Below are 23565 nucleotides of genomic sequence, written 5' to 3' on the forward strand. Positions count from 1 at the left end.
CTAACTCATAACTATAACCCTAAACCTAGTCCTAACACTAAGCTTAAACATAATCCTAAAACTAACCCTACCCAACCATAAATTGTAATCCTAAACCTAATCCTAACCCTAACCTTAACCCTAAACCTAACCCTAAAATTAAACTCTAACCCTAAACCTAGCCCTAACCCTAACTTTAAAGGTAACCCTGAAACTAACCGTACTCCAACCATAAATTGTAATCCTAAACTTAACCCTAACCTTAACCCTAAACCTAACCCTAAAACTAAACTCTAACCCTAAACCTAACCCTAACCTTAACCCTAATCCTAACCCTATAACTATCCCTAACCCTAAACCTAAACCTAAACCTAACACTATCCCTAACCCTAACCCTAAACCTAAAAATAACATTATCCCTAAACCCAAACCTTACCCAAAACCTAATCCTAACCCTAACCCTAACATTTACGCTAACTCTATCTCTAATAACTAACCTCTAACACTAAGTCGAAGAATAAACATTACCTCCTTCCCAACATTTTACACCTAACCCAAAACCTAAACCTAAACTTAACCCTAACAATAACAATAACCGTAACTGTAAACCTAACTCTAACCCAAATCCCTAATCCTAAATCTAAAAATAACCCTAACCCTAAAAGTAACCCTAAACATAAAATTTAACCCTAAACCTAACCCTAACGCTAACACTGACCTTAAACCTAATCCTAACTTCTAATCCTAACCATAACCCTAACACTAACCCTAACCCAAACCATAAATCTAACCCTAAAACTAACATTAATCCCTAACCCTAAACCTAACACAAACCCTTAAAGTAACCCTAACACTGACCGTAATACCTAACCCGAACCCTAACACTAAACCTACCATAACACTATCCCTAACGGTAAACATACCCCTAAACTAACCCTAACCCTTACTTCTAACCATACCCTAACCCTGACCATAACCACAAACCTAACGTTAACGCTAACATTTATCACTAACCCTAACCCTAACCCTATCATAACCCTAAACCTAACCCTAAACCCAACCATAAAACATACCTCTAAAATTAACCCTAACCCTAACCCTAAACCTAACCCTAACACTAAACCTAACCGTAACCCTATCCCTAACCTTAACCCTAACACTAACACTAACACTAACCTGCACCTCTAACCCTAAACCTAACCCTAACCCTAACCTTAACTCTAAAACTAACTCTAAACCTAACACTAACCTCAAAAACTGACACTAACCCTAACACTAAACCAAACTTCTAACCCTAACCTTAATCCTAAACTTAACTCTATGCCTGACCATAACCCTAAACATAACATTAAACTCTAACCATAACTCTAACCCTAACCCTAACGTTAGCTCTAACACCTAACACCTAACCCTAACCCTAAACCTAAACCTAACCCTAACACTAACAAAAATTCTAATCCTAACACTACCATTAACCCTAACCCTAACCCTAAACCGTAACCTAAACCTAAAACTAACCCTAACTCTAACACTAACCCTAACCCTACTATTAACCCTAACCCTAACCCTAACACAAACACTAACCACTAAATTTAACCCTAACATTAACCATGATCCTAACCCTAAACTTAACCAGAAATCCCAACCATAACCCTAACAAAATCCCTAACCTTAACCCTAACTCTAAACCTAACACTAACCCTAACACTATCTCAAACACCTAACCCCTAAACCTAACACTAACCCTAACTCTAAAACTAACCCTAAATCTAACCCTAACCCTAACACTAAAACTAACCTAACGCTAACACTAACACTACCCCAAAGCCTAACCCTAACACTCTTCCTAACACCTTACATATAATCCTAAACCTAATCATAACCCTAACCCTAACTCTTACCCTAACACTAACGCTAGCCCTAACCCTAACGTAATCATAACCCTAAACTCTAACACTAAACCTAACCTTAACCCTAACACTAACCCTAAACCCTAGATCTAAACCTAACACGATCCCTAACCCTAACCGTAAACCTAACCCTAACACTAACCCTATCCCTAACACCTAAGACCGAATCTTAACACTTAACCCCTAACCCTAACTCTAAACCTAACCCTAAAACTAACACTAAAACTAAGCTTAAGAGTAACTATAACCCTAAGCCTTACCCTAAAACTAATCGTAACCCTAACCCTAACCGTAATCTGAAGCCTGACCTTAAACCTCTTGTTAACCCCTAACCCCTAATCCTAACACTAACCCTAACCCTAACAATAACCATAATCCTAACGCTACCACTAACATTAACTTCTAATCCTAACCCTAACACTAAACGTAACCATAACCCTAACCCTAAACCTAACATTAATCCCTTACCTTAACCCTATCTCTACCACTTAAACTAACCCGAAGTCTAACTGTAATACCTAACACTAACCCTAACCCTGTCCCTAACACCTAACCCCTAACCTGAAACCTCTAACCCTAACCCTAACCCTAACGCTAACGCTAACGCTAACCCTAACCTCTAACACTAAACCTAACCCTAAACCTAACACTAACCCTAACCTTGACCCTAAACCTAACTCTAAACCTAACACTAACCTCTAACCCTAACACACTAACCCTCAACCTAAAACTAACATTAAACCAAACTTCTAACCCTAACCTTAATCCTAACCTCTAACTCCAAACCTAACACAATTCCTAAACCTAACCCTAACCCGAAAGCTAACACTAACCTTAAAATTATCCCTAACACCTAACCCTAACCCTAACGCTAACCCTAACTCTGAAACTAACCCTAAATCTAACCATAACCCTAACCCTAAACCTAATCATAACCCTAAACCTAATCGTAAACCAAAGCCTAACCCTAACCCACTTCCTAACACCTATCCTCTAACCATCAACCTAATCATAACCCTAACCTTAACCATAACCCTAAGACTAACCAAAACCCTAAGATAACCATAACCCAAAACTCTAAATCTAAACCTAACCCTAACCTTAACCCTAACACTAACCCTAAACCCTAACTCTAAACCTAACACTATTCCTAACCCTAACCATAAACCCAAACCTAACCCTATCCCTAATATCTAACCCCTAAACCTAATGCTAAACATAACCCTAAAACTAAAACTAGCCCTAACACTAAACCTTATGCTAAAGCTAATTATAACCCTAACCCTAACCGTAATCTGAAGCCTAACCTTAAACCTCTCCCTAACACCTAACCCCAACCCTAACCATAACACTAACCCTCATCCTAACTGTAACCATAATCTTAACCCTAGCAATAACCCTAACTTCTAATCCTAACCCTAACCCTAAATCTAACCATAACCCTAACCTTAAATCTAACATTAATACCTTACAGTAAGTCTAACTCTAACCCTTAAACTAACCCGAAGCCTGACTGTAATACCTAACAAAATCTCTAACCCTAAACCTAACCTAACCCTGTCGCTAACACCTAACCCCTAACCCTAAACCTAACCCTAGCTCTATCTCAAACCCTAACCCTAAACCTAACCTTAACCGAAACCATAAGCCTAAGCCTAAACCTAATTGTAACTCTAAACCTAAACTTAACCAGAAGCCTAACCCTAACCATTTCCCTAACAACTAAACCCTAATGCTAACCTTAAACCCAGACCTAACGCTAACCCTAACCCTAAAAGTAACACGAAACCTAACCTAAACCTAACCCTAACTCTAACCCAAAAGCTCAACCTAACAATAAATATAACAACAGCCCTAAAACTAACTCTGACCCTAAACGGTAACCATAACCCTAACACTAACGCTATCCCTAACCCTAACCTGAACCCTAAACCTAACACTATCCCTAACACTAAACCTAACCCTAACACTAAACCTAACCCTAACCATAATGCTAACTCTATCAATAACACCTAACCCCTAACACAAACCCTATCCCTAACCTTAACCCTAAACCTAACACTATCCCTAACACTAAACCTAACCCTAACCCTTACACTAAACCCTAACCCGAAGCCTAACCCTAACCCTAACTCTAACACTATCCCTAAGCCCAACACTAACACTAAAGCTAAAACTATCCCTAACCCTAAACCTAACCCTAAATCTAACCCTAACATTCACCCTAACACTAACTCTATCCCTAACACTTAACACGTAACCCTAACCCTAACCCTAAAACAAACACTAACCATAACCCTAAATATAACCCTAAACCTAATCGAAACCCTAAACCTAACTGTAACACGAAGTCTAACCATAAAGATCTCCCAAACACCTATCCAGTAACGCTAACACTAAACCTACCCCAACCCTAACCGTAACCGTAACCGTAACACTAACCCTAAACTTACCCTAACCCTAAATTCGAATCCTAACCCTAACCCAAACCCTAAAACTTAACCTAAACCTAACCCTAATCTCTAACCCTAAACCTAACACTAAACCTAACTTCTAACCCTAAACCTAAACCTAATCCTAAACCTCAACCTAACCCTAACCATAACCCTAACTATAACCCTAACTGTAACCCAAAGCCTAACTGTAACCCTATTCCTAACCCTAACCCTAACCCTAATCCTAATCCTAAGCCTAACCCTGAAACTGTCCCTAACCTTAACTCTAACCCAAAACCTAAACCTAACTCTAAACCTAACGCAAAACTAACACTAACTCTAAACTTAACCCTAACACTAACTTCTAAACATAACCCAAACACTAAACGTAACCCTAACCCTAAACCTAAGCTTTAACCCTAACCTAACACTAACCCTAACCATAAACTCTAAGCCTAAACATAAACATAACCCTAACTCCAAACTCTAACACTAAACCTAACTCTAACCTCTACCCATAAGCCTAACCCTAATCCTAAAACTAAACCTAACCCTAAAAACTAAATCATAACCCTAACACTAGCACGATTTGTAACCTAAACCTAAACCAAACCGTAAACCTAACACTAACCCTAACCCAAACCCTCAGCCTAACCATATCCCTAACACCTAACCCCTAACTCTAAACCTAAACCTAACCCTAAACCTAACCAAAAACATAACACTGACCTTAATATTAATGCTAACCCTAACCCTAAACCTAAACGTAATTGTAACACTAACACTAACCATACCGCGAAGCCAACCCTAACCCTCTCTAACACCTAACACCTAACCTTAAACCTAAACTAACCCTAACCATAACCCTAACCATAACCCTAACCCTAACCCTAATCCTAACACTCTCCCTAACAACTAACCCATAACCCTAACCTTAACACTAACCCTAACTATAACCCTAAACCTAACCATAATCATAACCCTAACCCTACACCTAACCCTAACTACTAATCCTAATCCTAAAGTTAACACTAATCCTAACCCTAAATTCTAACCCTAACCCTAACATTAAACCAAAAGATTACCTCTAAACATAACACTAAGCCTAACCCTAACCCTATCCCGAACCCAACCCCTTAAACTAACCCTGACAGTAATATCTAGAACTAACCCTAACCATAAACCTACCATAACAGTAACCCTAAATGTAACCCTACCCCTAAAATTAACCCTAACCCTAACCCTAAACCTAACCCTAAACTTAACCTCTAATGCTAACCCTAACCCTAACACTAACCTATCCCTAAACCTAACCCTAAACCTAAAACTAAACCTAACTTCTGACCCTAAACCTATCCCTAACCCTAAATCTCAAACTAACCCTAAACCTAACCATAACACTAAGCCTAAACCTAACCATAACCTAAAGCCTTCTAACTGTAACCCTAACCCTAACACTAACATCTAACCCTAACACTAACTCTAATTTTAAACCTAACCCTAAACCCTAACCCGAACCTAACACGATTCCTAATCCTAACCCTAACCGTAAAAATAACACTTACCCTAATCCTAACCCTAAACCAAACCCTAACACTTTCCCTAACATCAAACCCCAAACCTAACCATAAACCTAAGCCTAAAACTAACATTAAACGTAACGCTAAACCTAACCCTAAGCCTATCCCTAAAGCTAATTGTAACCCTAATGCTAACCATAAACTGAAGCCTAATCTTAATCCTCTCCCTAACACCTAACCCATAACCCGAAGCCTAACACTAACCCCAACCCTAACTGTAACCATAAACCTAACCTACCATTAACCCTAACTTCTAATCCTAACCCTAACCCAAAACCTAACCCTAAACACAACCATAACCATAACCCTAAACCTAACATTAATCACTAACTTTAACCTTACCCCTTAAACTAAACCTAAACCTGACTGTAATACCTAACCTTAACCCTAATTCTAACTCTAGCTTAACCCTAACACCTAACACTAACCATAACCATAATCCTAACCCATACCTCTAACACTTACCCTAACGCTAACCCTAACACTAACCATAATCCTAACCCTCACCCTAACCCAAAACCTAAGCTTTAACAAAAACCCTAATACTAAGCCTAACCATAAACTCTAAGCCTAACCCTAACCCTGACCCTAACAACAAACTGTAACACTAAACCTAAAGCTAAACTCTAACCATAACCTTAACCCTAATCCTAACCCTAACACTAACCCTAACACTAAACCTAAAGCCTAACGCTAACCCTAAAACTAATTATAACCCTAAAACTAAATGTAAACCTAAACCTAACATAACCCTAACCCTAACCCTTAAACTAAACATAACCCTAATCCTATCCCTAACAATAAACCCATAACCCTAACCCTAAACTTAACCCTAAATCTAACAGTAAACCTAACCCTAACACTAACCCTAATCCGAACCCTAAAACCTAACCCTAAACCTAATCGTAACCGTAACACTAAACATTATCCGAAGCCTAATCTTAAGTTTCCCTAACATCAAACTTCTAAAGCTAACCCTAACACTAACCCTAACACTAACCCTAACCCTAACCGTAACTCTAACCCTAACCGTAACCCTAAACCTAACCCCAAACCTAAACTTAAGTTTTAAAACTAACCCTAACCCTAACCTTAATGATAACATATAAGCCTAACCCTGAACCTCTAACCCTAACCCTAAACCTAACCCTAACCCTAACCCTAACACTAAACAATAATCCTAACCCTAACCCTAACACTAAGCCTAAACCTAACCCTAACCCTAACATGGTTTAACCCAAACCCTAACACTCACCCTAACCATAACCCTAACCCTAACACTAAGCCTAACAAAAACCCTATTACTTTAACCCTATCCATAACCCTATACCTAACCCTAACCCTAATCCTTACCCTAAGCCTAACCCTATCCCTAACCCTAACCCTCTAACCATAAACCTAAACCTAACCCTAACCCTAACCATAAACCCTAGCTAAACCCTAACCCTAACCCTAAACCTAACGCTAACACATACCTCTAACCCTAACCCTAATGCTTATCCTAATCCTAACACTAATGCTAAACTGTAACACTAACCTTAACCCTAAACCTAACCCTATCCAGAAGTGTAACCTCTAACCCTAATGATAAATCGAACCTGAACCCTAATCCTTCCCATAATCATAACCTCTAACCATAACCCAAACCCTAACACTAACGCTAACCTCTAACCCCAACATGAACCCTAACCCTAATCCTAGCCCTAACCCTAACACTAACCCTCATAATAACCACTAACGCAAAACCCTAATCCTAAACCTAACCCTATGCCTAACACTAACACTAAACCTAACCCCAAACCTATCCCTTACCCTAACCATAACCTAACCTTAACCCCGTCTAAACCTAAATCTATCCCTAACACTTACCCCAAGCTCTAACCTTAAACTTAACCCTAAACCTAACACTAACACTAACCCTAATACTAACACTGACCATGTCTAAACCTAACCCTAACCCTAATTCTAACCCCTAATGCAAAACCCTAATCCTAACCCAAATCCTAACATTACCGCTAAACCTAACCCCAAACCAGACCCGAACCCTAACCATAACCCTAACATTAACCCTGTCTAAACCTAACCCTAACCCTAAACCTAAACCTTACCCTAATCTCTAGCACTAAATTGAAGCTTAATGCTAAAACAAACCCTAACCCTAACCCTAAAACTAACACTAATCCTCCATAACCCTAACCCTGTCTAACCCTAACATTAACCCTAACCCTAACCCTATTTCTCACCCTAACGCTAACTGTCTAACACTAACACCTACCGTAACACTAACCCTGACCGAAACCTAACCCGAAACCTACATCTAACCCTAAACCTGACCCTAAAACAAAACTTTAAGTCTAACCCTTACACTAACACTAAACAATCCTAAATTCAAACCCTAACCCTAACACTAAACCTAACACTAAACCTCAATCTAACCCTAACCCTAACCATAACGCTTACACTAACTTCTAATCCTAACCCTAACATAAAACCAAAACATTAACCCTAACCCTAAACCTAACCCTAACCTCTAACCATAACCCTATCCCTAACCCTAACCCTAACCCTAAAACAAACGTCTAACACTAACCCTAACCCTAACCCAAACACGAACCCTAAACCTAACTTCTAATCCCAACCCTAGCCCTAAACCTAACATTAACATTAACCATAACCCTAACCCTAACCCTAACCACTAACCCTCTTACACTAACCCTTAACCGTAACCCTAACACTAACATCAACCCTAAACCTAACCCTAACGCTAACACTAAACCTAACACTAACCCTAACGCTAACCCAATTAATAATCCATAACACAAAACCCTAATACTAACCCTAACCTTAACCCTAACACTAACCCTAAACCGAACCCGAATCCTAACCCTAACCCTAACTCTAACTCTAAACTTAACCGGTCTAACTTTAACACTAACACTAACCCTAACCATAATCCTAACACTAACCTCAAACTCAAACTCTAACCCTAACCCTAACACTGACCGTAAAATATAACCCTAATCATTACCCTAAACCTAAGCCTAAATCTAAGCCTAATCCTAACCCTAACCCTAACACTCTAACCCTAATCCTAACCCTAACCCTAACCCTAACCTTAAAATACTAAAGTTAACCCTAACCCTAAACAAAAACCTACACTAACCCTAACCTCTAACCCTAACACTAACCCTAACCCAAACCCTAATCCTAAACCTAAACCTAACCGGTCTAACTTTAACACTAAACCTAACCCTAACACTAACACTAACCGCTAACTCAAACTCTAACCCTAACCCTAAAACCGACCGTAAAATCTGACACTAATACTAACCCTAAACCTAACGCTAACCCTAAGCCTAATCCTATCCCTAACCCTAATACTCTAACACTAAACCTAACCCTAACCCTAACCCTAACCTTAATCCTAAACCTAACCCTAACCCTATCCTCTAACCAAAATCGTAACCCTGAACCTAACACTAACCCTAACCCTAACCCTAAACCTAACCCTAACCCTCTAAACCTATCCCTAACCTTAACCCTAACCTTAAATCCTAAACCTAACCTTAACCCTAACCTGTAATCCTAACGCTAACCCTAAACCTAAGACTAACCCTAATGCTAACCCTAATCCTAACCAGAAAGGCAAAACCCTAATCCTAACCCTAGCCCTAACAGTAACCATAATCCTAACACAAACACTAACCCTTACGCTAATCTCAACCCTAACCCTAAACCTAAACCTAACGCTAACGCTAACCATAACCCTAACCCTAACGCTAACCCTAAGCCTAATCCCAAATGCAAAACCCTAATCCTAACCATAACCCTAACATTTACACTAACCGTAACCCCAAACCTAAACTTAATCCTAAATCTAACCCTAACCCTAAACCGATCTAACCCTACCCTAACCCTAACCCTAATCCTAACCCTAACACTAACCCTAAAAACTAACACTAACCCTAAGCATAACCCTAACTCTAACCCTAAGCCTAACCCTATCCCTAGCCCTAAACCTCTAACCCTAACACTTATCCTACCCTTAACCATAACCCTAACCATATACCCTAAACTTAACCCTAACCCTAATAAAAAATCTAACCCTAAACCTAACACATACCTCTAATGCTAACCGTAACTGAACACTAACACTTACCCTAACCCTAACACTAACCCTAAACTCTCACCCTAACCCGAACCCTACCGCTAGCCCTGTCTATAACTAAACATTACCCTAAATCGAACCATAACCATAACCTTAACTCTAATCCTAACTCTAACCCTAACTTCTAACCCTAACCCTAACCTAAACCTGAACCTAAACCTAATCCTAACCCTAACCGTAACCCTAACCCTAACTTCTAATCCAAACTCTAACACAAAAAGTAAACTTTAAACCTAACCCTAACACTAACACTAATCCTAAGCTCTGAGCTTAAACCTGATCATAACCCTAAACCTAAACCTAACCCTAAGCCTAAATCTAATGCTAACCTCTAACCATAACCCTAACCCTAACCCTACCCTAACCTTAACCCTAACATTTACCTTAACCCTAAACCTAACTTCTAATCCTAACCCTAACCATAACCGTAACACTAAACCTAACCTTAAACCTAACCCTACAACTCAAACTAATCTCTAACCCTCTAAGCTTAACCCTAATCCTACCCCTACCCCTAATCCTAAACCTAACCATATCCATAACCAGAACCATAACCATAACCCTAATTTTAAACCCTAATGCAAAACCCGAAACCTAACCATTACACTAACCCTAACCCTAACCCCAAACATACCTCTACCCTACCCCTAACCCTAACCCTAACCCTAATATGGATTAACGCAAACCCACAACCTAACCCTAACCCTAACCCTAACAAATACCCTAAATCTACTTTTAACCTTATACCTAACCCTAATCCTAACCCTAAACACTAACCCTAACCCTAACCCTAAACCTAACCCTAAGTCTAAACCTATCCCTAACCCTAAACCTCTAACCTTAAACCTAACCATAAAACTAACCATAAACCCAAACCCAAACCCTAACCCTAATTCAAAACCGAAACCTAACACTAACACATGCTTCTAACCCTAACCCAAACCCTAAACCTAACCCTAACCCTAACAAAAACCATAGCTCTACCTTTAACCCTATATGTAACCCTATCCCTAACCCTAACCGCTAAACCTAACCCTAACCCTAAAGCTAACCCTAAGTCTAACCCTATCCTTAACCCTAAACCTCTAACATTAACCCTAACCAAATCTCTAACCATAAACCTTAATCCAAACTCTAACCCTAACACAAAACCTAAACCTAAGCTTAACACATTTTTCTAACCCTAACACTAAACCTAAACCTAACACTAACCCTAACACTAATGCTTAACCTTATCCTAACACTAACGCTAAACTGTACCACTAACCCTAACACTGACCCTAACCATATCCAGAAGTGTAACCTTAAACCCTAATGCTAAACTGAACCCGAACCCTAACCATAATCTTAACACTAACCATCAACATAACCTCTAACCATAACCCTAACCTGAACCCTAACCCTAACCCTAACACTGACCCTATCCCTCTAACCCTAACACTAACCCTAACACTAATCCTAGACCTAATCCTAACACTAACACCTAAAGCAAAACCCTAATCCTAACCCTAAACCTAATCCTAACACTAACCCTAAACAAAACCCCACACCTATCCCTAATGCTAACCATAACCCTAACCTTAACCCTGCCTAACCCTAAACCTAAACCTAACCCTAACCCTAACGCTAACCCTAACCCTAAGCTCTAACCCTAAACTTAACCCTAACCCTAATAGTAACCATAACTCTAACCCTAACATTAACACTAGCCCTATCTAACGCTAATCATAACCCTAACCCTAACAGTAATTCCAACTGTAACACTAACTCTGTCTAATACTAACCCTGAGCCTAACACTAACCCTAACCCTAACATAAATCCTAACCCTAACTCAAATCCTAAGCCTGATTCTAAACCCTAACACAAAACACTAAACCTAACACAAATCCTAACACTAATGCTAAACCTAAACCCTAAACTCACCCTGACCCTAACCATAACTCTAACATTAACCCTGTCTAACTTTAACCGTAACCCTAACCCGAAACCTAATCCGAAACCTACACCTAACCCTAAACCTAACCTCTAACTCTAACCCTAACACTAACCCTAAAACAAACCTAAATTCTAACCCTAACCCTAACCCTAAACTTAATCTCAATGTAACCCTAACCATAACCATAACCCTAACACTAACTTCTAATTCTAAGCCTAACACAAAACCTAAACTTTAAACCTAACCCTAACCCTAACTCTAACCCTAACCATAAACTCTAACTGTAATCCTAACCCTAACCATAAAATATCTAACACTAACCCTAACCCTAACCACAACAATAACCGTAACCTAAAACTAACTTCTAAATTTAACCCTAAACCTAGGCCTAACCCTAACATTAATCCTAACCCTAACGCTAACCCTAATCCTAACACCTAACGCAAAACCCTAATCTTAACCCTAACCCTAATCCTAAAACAAACCCTAAAACTAACCCCAAAATCTAACCCTAACCCTAATCATAACCCTTACATTAACCCTGTCTAAACCTAACCGTAACCCTAGCCCTAATCCTAACCCTAAACCTAATCCTAAATTCTAAACCTAAACTTAAAACTAACCCTAACACTAGCCCTAAACCTAACCCTAACCATTACCCTAACACTGACCCTGTGGAACCCTAACACTAACCCTAACCCTAAGCCTAATTCCCACCCTAACACTAACTCTGTCTAACACTAAAACTAACCCTAACACTAACCCTAACCCGAAACCTATACCTAACTCTAAACCTAACCCTAAAACTAAACCTAACACTAACCCTAAATCTAATGCTAATATCTAAAAAAAAAAAAATCCTAACCCTAACCCTAACACTAGCCCTCACCCTAAACTTAACCCTAACCTTAACACTAACCCTAAATTGTAAATGTAATGCTAACCATAACTCTAAACTTAACCTCTAAACCTAAACCTAACCCTAACCATAATCTTTACCATAACCCTAAACCTAACTTCTAATCGTAACCCTAAACTTAATGCTAACCCTAAACCTAACCCTAAACCTAACCATAAAACTCAAACTAATCTCTGATCCTCTAACATTAACCCGAACCCTAACCCTAATCCTAACCCTAACCCTAATCATAACACTACCATAAGCCTAACCCTAATTCTAAACCCTAATGCAAAACCCTAATCCTAACTTTAACCCTAACCTAACACTAATCCTAAACCTAAGGCCAAACCTAACCCTAACCCTAACCCTAACAAGGTTTAACCCAAACCCTAACACTAACCCTAAATCTAACCCAAACCCTAACCCTAAACAATGATCCTAACCCTAACACTAAGCCTAACCCTAACCCCAAATCGAACTTAACCTTAACCCTAACCCTAAACCTAACCCTAACATGGTTTAATCCAAACCCTAATCCTAACCCTAACCCTAACAATAACCCTAACCTTAACCCTAACCCTAACAAAAAACCTCTTATTTTAACCCTATCCCTATCCCTAACCATAACCCTAATGCTAACCCTAACCACTAACCCTAACCCTAAACCTTACCCTCAGTCTAACACTATTCCTAACCCTAAGCCGCAAACCATAACCCTAATCTTAACCCTAACCATAAACACTAGCCCAAACATTAACCATAACCCTGAACCTAACCCTAACACATAATTCTAACCCTAACAATACTGCTTAACCTAATTCTAACACTAACGCTAAACTGTAACACTAACCCTAACCCTAAACCTAACCCTAAACCTAACCTTATCCAGAAGTGTAATCTATAACCGTAATGCTAAATCGAACCTGAACACTAACCCTACCCATAATCATAACTTCTAACCATAACCCTAACCCTAACCCTAACACTCACACTCACCCAATCCCTCTAACACTAACACTAGCCATAGCCCTAATCCTAGCTCTAATGCTATCCCTAACCCTAATCCTAACCCCTAAAGCAAAACCCTAAACCTAAACCTAACACTATTCCTCTTAATAGCCCTAAGCCTAAACCCAAACCTAACCCTAACATTAAACATAACCGTAAGCTTAACCCCATCTAAACCTAACTCTAGCCCTAATGCTTACCCTAAGCTCTAACCCTAAACTTAACCCAAAACCTAACACTAACACTAACCCTAACACTAACACTGACCATGTCTAAACCTAACCCAAGCCCTAACCCTAACCCTAACACTAACTCTGTCTCAAACTAACCCTGACCCTAACCCTAACCATAACCATAACCCTAACCATAACCCAAACCTAAACCTAACCCTAACCCTAACACTAATCCTAACTCTAACACTAACCCTAACCCTAATCTTAACCCCTAACGCAAAAGCTAATCATAACCCTAACCCAAATCCAAACAATAACGCTAAACCTAACTGCAAAACTAACCCTAACCCTAACAATAACCCTGTCTAACCCTAACCTTAACCCTAACCCAAATTACAACCTTAACACTAACTCTGTCTAAAACTAACCCTAAACCTAACCCTAACCAGAACCCTAACCAGAAAACAAAACCTAACCCTAAACCTAACCCTAAACCTAACCTCTAACTCAAACGCTAACACTAAACCGAACACAAACCTAAATTCTAACCCTAAACCTAAAACTAAACCTAAACCTCAATCTAACCCTACCCTAATCATAACCCTAACACTAACTTCTAATCCTAACCATAACACAAAATTTAAACTTTAACCCTAACCCTAACCCTAACACTAAACCTAACCTCTAACACTAACCCTAAACCTAACCCTAACCCTAACCCTAAATCTGTCTAACCCTAACCCTAACCCTAAGCCAACCCTAATCCTAACCGTAACCTCTAAACCTAACCTTATCCATAATGCTAACCCTAACCATAAACCTATTCTTAACTCTGTCTAACCCTACCACTGACCCTAAATCTAACCCTGATCCGAACCTGAACCCTAACCCTTTAGCCCTAATCCTAACGCTAACCCTAAACCTAATCCTAAACTCACACCTAACCCAAAACCTTACCCTAACATAAACCTAACCCTAATGCTAACACTAACCTTAACTCTGTCTAACCCTACCCCTATCCCTAATGCTAACCCTAAACCAAACAACTAACCCTAACCCTATACCGAACCCTAACACTCTAGGTATAATACTAACCCTAACCCTAAGCCTAACCATAACCTCAACCCTAAGCCAAACCCTAACCCTAACCATAACCTTAAACCTAAACCTAACACTAACCCTAACGCTAACCCAAACCTAACTCTAACCCTAAGCCTAACCTTACCTCTAACCCTAACCTTCTAACCTTAACCCTTACCCTAATCCTAACCCTAGCCCTAACATCTAACCCTAAACCCAACCCTAACCCTAACCCTAATCCTAAACCTAACGCTAAAACTAACCCTAAACTTAACCCTAATCCTAACCCCAATGCAAAATTCTAATCCTAACACTCATCCTAACCCTAAAACTAATGCTAACACCAAACATAACCATAACCATAACCTAACCCTAACCCTGTCTAACCCTAAAACTAACACTAACACAACCCTAACCCTAACCCTAACTTCTAACCCTACACCTAACCCTAGCCCTAACCTTTACCATAACCCTAAACCTAACTTCTAATCCTAACCCTAACACTAACCCTAATCCTAACTTATAAAACTCAAACTAATCTCTAAACCTCTAACCTTAACTGTAGCCCTAACCCTAACACTAATTCTAACCTAACCCTAAACGTAACCATACCATAACTATAACCCTAATTCTAAACCCTAATGCAAAACCCTAATCCTAATCCTAACACTAACCCTATCCATAAACCTAAACCTAACCCTAACCCTAACCACTAACCCTAACACTAATCTTAAACCTTACCCTAACAATAACCCTATCACTATCCCTAACCCTCTGGCCTTAACCCTAACCCTAACCCTAACCCTAACCATAAACCCTAACCCAAACCCTAACCCTATCACTAAACCTAACCCTAACCCTAAAACATTCCTCTAACCCTAACCATAAACCTAAAACATTTTTCTAACCCTAATCATTACATTAATCCTAACACTAATGCTAAACTGTAACACTAACCCTAACCCTAACCCTAACCCTAACTCTAACCCTATCCAGAAGTGTAACCTATAAGCCTAGTGCTAAATCGAACCCGAACCCTAACATAACCCTAACCATAACCATAAACATAACCATAACCTCCATACATAACTCTAACCCTAACTGTAACCCTATAACTAAACCTGTCTACCCCTAACCCTAACCCTAACCCTAACACTAATTCTGTCTTACACTAAACCTGAATCTAACCCTAACCCTAACCCTAACACTAATTCTGTCTTACAGTAAACCTGACTCTAACCCTAACCTAACACTAAACCTAAATCTAAACCTAACCCTAAACCTAAAGTTAACCCAAACCCTAAAACTAACCCTAACCCTAACACTAACCCTGTCTAACCCTAACACTAACACTAACACTAACACTAATTACAACCCTAAGACTAAATCTGCCTAACACTAACCCTAATCGTAACCTTAGCCCTAACCTGAAACCTACACCTAACCCTAAACCTAAACCTAACCTCTAAACCAAACCCTAACAGAAACCCTAACACAAAACTTAATTCTAAACCTAACCCTAACCCTAAACCTAAACCTCAATCTAACACTAACCATAACACTAACACTAACTTCTAACCCTAACCCTAACCCAAAATCTAAACTTTAACTCTAAACCTAACCAATCCCTAACACTAAACTCTAACTGTAACCCTAAACCAAACTTAACCCTAACGTCTAACACTAACACTAACCCTAACACTAACACTAACCCTAACCCTAAACCTAACTTCTAATCCTAACCCTAACCCTAAGCCTAACCCTAACACTAACACTATCCCTAATCCTAACCCCTAAAGGAAAACCCTAATCCTAACACTAACCCTAAACCTAACACCAAACCTAACCCTAACACTAACCATAACCCTAACATTAACCCAGTCTAACCCTATGCCTAACCCTAACCCTAACACTAGTCCTGACCTAACCCTAAGCTCTAAACCTAAACGTAACCATAACCCTAAAACTAACCCTAACCCTATCCCTAACCCTAACCATAACCCTGTCTAACCCTAACTCTAAACCTAACCCTAAACCTAAACCTAACACTAATTCCCACCCTAACACTAGCTCATTCTAACACTAACCCTAACCCCAAACCTAACCCTAACCCTAACCCTAACCCTAACCCTAAACCTAACACTAACCGTAACCCTAACCCTAAACCTAACCCTAAACCTGTCTAACCCTAACCCTAAGCCAAACCTAACCCAAACACTAAAATCTAAACCTAATCTTCACCATAACGCTAACCCTAACCATAAACCTAACCTTAACTCTGTCTAACCCTACCCCTACCCCTAACCCTAACCCTAGGCCTAACCTCTAACACTAACCCTAACCCTAATCCTAACCCTAACCCTAACCCTAACCCTAATTCCCACCCTAACACTATCTCTTCTAACACTAACCCTAACCCCAAACCTAACCCTAACCCTAACCCTAACCCTAAACCTAACACTAACCGTAACCCTAACCCTAAACCTAACCCTAAACCTGTCTAACCCTAACCCTAACCCTAAGCCAAACCTAACCCTAACACTAAAATCTAAACCTAACCTTCACCATAACGCTAACCCTAACCATAAACCTAACCTTAACTCTGTCTAACCCTACCCCTAATCCTAACACTAACACTAGGCCTAACCTCTAACACTAACACTAACCCAAACCCAAACCCTTACCATCTGGCCCTACTCCTAACCCTAACCCTAAGCCTAAACTTAACCTCAAACCTAACCCAAGCCCTAACCCTAATCATAAACCTAAACCTAACCCTAACCCTAACACTAACCTTAACTCTATCTAGCCCTACCCCTAACCCTAACACTAATCCTATCCCTAAACCTAACCTCTAACCCTAACATAACCCTAACCCAAACCCTCACTCTCTAGCCTTAATCCTAACCCTAACCCTAAGCCTAAACCTGACATCAACCATAACACAAACCCTAACCCTAAACATAACCCTAACCCAAACAATAACCCAACCCTAACTCTAAACCTAAGCCTAACACTATCCCTAAACCTAACCCTCTAACCTTTACCTATACACTAAACCTAACCATTACACTAACAGTCTAACCCTAATCCCAACCCTAATCCTAAACCTAACGCTAAAACTAACCCTAACAGTAACCCTAATCCTAACTCCAATGCAAAATTCTAATCCTAACACTAACCCTAACCCTAAAACTAACCCTAACCCCAAACATAACCATAACCCTAACCCTCACCCTAACTCTGTCTAACCCTAACACTAACCCTAACGCAACCCTAACCCTAACCTAACCTCTAACCTTAAACCAAACCCTAGCCCTAACCATTACCATAACCCTAAACCTAACTTCTAATCCTAACCCTAACCCTAAACCTAACTTTAAACCTAACCCAAAAATTGTAACTAATCTCTAAACCTCTAACCTTAACTGTAACCCTAATCCTAACCCTAATTCTAACCCTAACCCTAAACGTAACCCTAACCTAACCGTCACCCTAATTCTAAACCGTAATGCAAAAACCTCATCCTAACCCTAACCCTAACACTAAACCTAACCTTAACTCAAACCTAAACCTAACCCTAACCCTAACCTTAAAAATAACCCTAACTCTTACTTTAACCCTATACCTAATCATAATCCTAACCACTAACCCTAACACTAACCCTAAATGATACACTAAGTCTAACCCTATCCCTGACCCTAACACTCTAACTTAACACTAACCCTAATCCTAACCATAAACCCTAACACAAAGCCTAACCCTAACTTTAAACCTAACCCTAACTCTAAAACATACCTCTAACCCTAACCCTAATGCTTATCCTAATTCTAACACTAACGCTAAAATGTAACACTAACCCTAACCCTAACCCTAACTCTAACCTTATCCATAAGTGGAACCTATAAGCCTAGCGCTAAATCTACCCAGAACCCTAATCATAACCCAAACCCTAACCATAAGCATAATCCCTTACCATAACCCTAACCCTAACACTCACCCTATCCCTCTAACCCTAACACTAACACTAACCCTATCCCTAACCCTAACCCTCTAACCTTAACCCTAACCCTAACCCTAACCATAAACCCTAACACAAAACCTAACCCAAACCCTAAACCTAATCCTAACCCTACAACATACCTTTAACCCTAACCCTAACATTAACCCTAAATCTAATGCTAACCCTAATCCTAAAACTAATGCTAAACTGTAACACTAACCCTAACTCCAACCCTAACTCTAACCCTAATCCTAACCCTAACCCTAACCCTAACCCTTATCCCTAAACCAAACGATAACCCTATAGTTAACTTCTAACCCTAAACGTAACACTAAACCTAAGCTTTAATACAAAAGCAAATGCTAAACCTAAACTCTAAGCCTAACCCTACCCTAACCATAAACATAACCCTACACCAAATCTAACGTTAGCTTCTAATCACTATCCAAGCCCTAAACCTAACCCTAACCCTAAACCTAACGCTAACACTGACCCTAAAATCGAACCGTAACCCTAACCCTAACCTAACCTAATCTTAACCTCTAACACTAACGCTAAGCCTAACACTAACCCTATCACTTAACCCTAACTCTAAAACTAACCCTAACTCTAAACATAAACGTAACCCAAACAGACATGCTGACCATAACCCTAACCCTAACCCTAAATTTAAACCTATAACTAAACCCAACCCTAACCATAACCGTAAATCTAACCCTACCCCTACGCCTAACCCTACCCCTAACCTCTAAACCTAATGCTGACCTTAACCATAACATTAAGCGTCTTACCCTAACCCTAACCCTAATCCTAACCCTAAACCTAACCCTGGGCCTAACTGTAACACTAAACCTAACCCTATCCCTAAACCTAACTCTAACCCTAACCCTAGACCTAACCCTAACACAAAACTTAATCCTAACCCCTACCCTATCCCTAACACTAACCCTAACCCTAACCCTAACCCTAAACCTTACCCCATCCCTAACCCAAAACTTAACCCTAACCCTAAACCTAACCATAACCATAACCATAACCATAAACTCAAACCCTAACCCTAACAATAACCCTAACCCTAACCAAAACACTAACTCTACCCCTAACACAAATCCGTTCCACTAACCCTAACCCTAAAACTAACCATAACACTGACCCTAACCCTAAACCCAATCCTAAACCTAACCCCTAACCCTTACTCTAACCCTAACCCGAACCCTAAACCTAAACCTAACACGAATCCTAACCCTAACCCTAACTCTAAGCCTAAACTTAACACTAAAAATAAGCATAATCCTCACCCTAAACCTATCTTCTAACCCTAATCCTAACCCATATCCTATCCCTAAACCTAAACCTAAACATAAAACTAACCATAAACCAAACCCTAATCCTATAATCATAAGGCTAACACTAACACTAACCCTAACCATAACCTTAACCCTAACCATAACCATAACCTCAAACCCTAACACAAACCCTAACCTCTAAGCCTAACCCTAACCCTAACCCTAACCATAACCCTAACCCTAAATATAACGCTAACCTCTAACCATCACCCAAAACCTAACCCTAGGCCTAAGCCTAACCCTAACACTAACCCTAAACTAACACTACCACTAACAATAACCCTAACCCTAAACCTAACTTCAATCACTAACCCTAACCATAAACATAACCCTAATCCTATAATCCTAAGCCTAACACTAACCCTAACCATAACCCTAATCCTAACCCTAAACATAAACTCTAAACCTAACAGTAACCGTATCCCTAACCCTCAACATTACCTATAAACGTAAACTTAACCCTAAAACTAACCCTCTAACCCTAACACTGACCCTGAAGCTCTAACCCTAACACTAAACCTAACCCTAATCCTAACGCTAATACTAACACCTAATGCCATACCCTAATCCTAAACCTAACCCTAACACTAACCCTAAACCTAACCTCAATCCTAACCCTAACCCTAATCCAAAACTTGTCTAACCCTAACTCTACCTTTAACCCTAACCCTAAAACTAACCTCTAACCCTACTCTTAAACTTAAACTTAACACGAACACTAACCCTAAACCTAAAACTAACCCTAACCCTAACACTAACCCTAAACCTAACCCCAATCCTAACCCTAACCCTAACCTTAACACTAACCTGTAGCCCTTACCCTAACCCTAAGCCTAAAACTAACAATAAACCTAATCTGAACCCTAAACCTAACACTAACTCTAATCGTTACCCTAAACTTAACACTAACAATAACCGTAACCCTCAACCTATACTATCCTCCAACCCTAATCCTAACCTTATCCTATCCCTAAACCTAACTCTAAACCTAAAACTAACCCTAAACATAAACCTAAACCTAAACTTAAAACTAACCATAATCATAACCCTAAACTCTAAACCTAACCCTAACACTATCCTAACACTTACCCTAACTCTAACCTAACACTAATACTAACCCTAACTAAACTCTAACCGTAACCGTAACCCTAACCCTAACCCTAAATCTAACCCTAACCCGAACTTCTAACACTAACCCTAACCCTTGCCCTAACCCTAAACCTAACCCTAACCCGAACTTCTAACACTAACCATAACCATAACCCTAATGCTAAACCTAACACTAAGCCTAAACTCTAACCATAACAATAATCCAAACTCGAACACTAACCATAACGGTAAACATAACCCTAAAACTAACACTAACCCCAAACCCTAATGCCAAACCCTAATCTTAACACTAACCATAACCCTAACAATAACCCTAAACATAAACCCAATCCTAATCATAACCATAACCGTAACCTTAAACTTGTGACATGCTAACGCGAACCCTATAACTAAACCTAAGCCTCACCCTAACCCTAACTCTAACCTCTAACCCTAAACTTAATTATAAAACTAAACCTAACCCTAACCCTAAACCTAAACCTAACCCAAAACCTAACGTCTAAAGCTAATCCTAACCCTAAACCTAACCCTAAACCTAACCGTCACTCTAACATTAACCTCTAACATTACCCTAACTTCTAACCCTAACCTTAATTATAAACCTAAAACTAACCTTAATGCTAACCGTACACATAAACCTAAACCTAACCCTAACCCTAACACAAACCTAATGTGTAACCCTAACCCTAAACCCAAACCTAAGATCTAACCCTAACCCTAACCCTAAATGTAACTTCTAACCATAACCCTAACCATAACACTAACCCTAAATCTAACACTAAACCCTAACCATTACCCTAACCTAAACATAACCCTAACTGTAACCAATAACCCTAACCCTAACGCTAAGCCCTAAACATAACACTAACCCTACCCCTAAGCCCTAACCCTAACACTAACACTAACCCTAAACTCTAAACCTAACACTAACCCTAACCCTAATCCTAACCCTGAAACTATAATCCTAAGCCTAACCCAAACCCTAACGTTAAACCTAACCCTAAACCTAATCCTAACACTAACCATAACACTAACCCCTAAACCTAAACCTAACCTTAAACCTAACCCTAACCCTTGCCCTAACCCTAAGCCTAACCCTAAACCTAACCTCCAACCCTAACGTTAATCCCAACTCAAACACTAACCATAACCCTAACCCTAATCCTAAACCTAACCCTAAGCCTAACCTCTAACCATAACAATAATCCAAACTCGAACACTAACCATAAGCCTAAACATAACCCTAACCCTAACTGTAACCCTAAACCCTAATGCCAAACCCTAATCTTAACACTAACCCTAACCCTAACAGTAACCCTAAACCTAACCCCAATCCTAACTGTAACCATAAACCTAACCTTAAACTTGTGTAATGCTAACGCAAACCCTATAACTAAGCCTAACCCTAACCCAAACCCTAACCCTAACCGTAACCCTAACCCTAACTCTAACCTCTAACCCTAACCTTAATTATAAAACTAATCCTAACCCTAACCCTAAATCTAAACCTAACCCAAAACCTAACGTCTAAAGCTAACCCTAACCCTAACCCTAAACGACACTTTAACACTAACCTCTAACATTACCCTGACTTCTAACCCTAACCTTAATTATAAACCTAAAACTAACCTTAATGCTAAACCTAAACCTAAACCTAAACCTAACCCTGACACAACCCTAACGTCTAACCCTAACCCTAACCCCAAACCTAACATCTAACCCTAACCCTAACCTTAAATCTAACTTCTAACCATAACCCTAACCATAAACCTAACCCTAAATCTAACACTAAACCCTAACCATTACCCTAACCTAAACATAACCCTAACCGTAACCACTAAACCTAACCCTAGCGCTAAGTCCTAAACATAACACTAAACCTACCCCTAAGCACTAACCCTAACACTAACACTAACCCTAACTCTAAACTCTAAA

The sequence above is a fragment of the Cavia porcellus genome, unplaced genomic scaffold (genome assembly GCF_034190915.1).
Source record: "Cavia porcellus strain 051 isolate PalLab524CR breed Dunkin Hartley unplaced genomic scaffold, mCavPor4.1 scaffold_13, whole genome shotgun sequence".
NCBI lineage: Eukaryota > Metazoa > Chordata > Mammalia > Rodentia > Caviidae > Cavia > Cavia porcellus.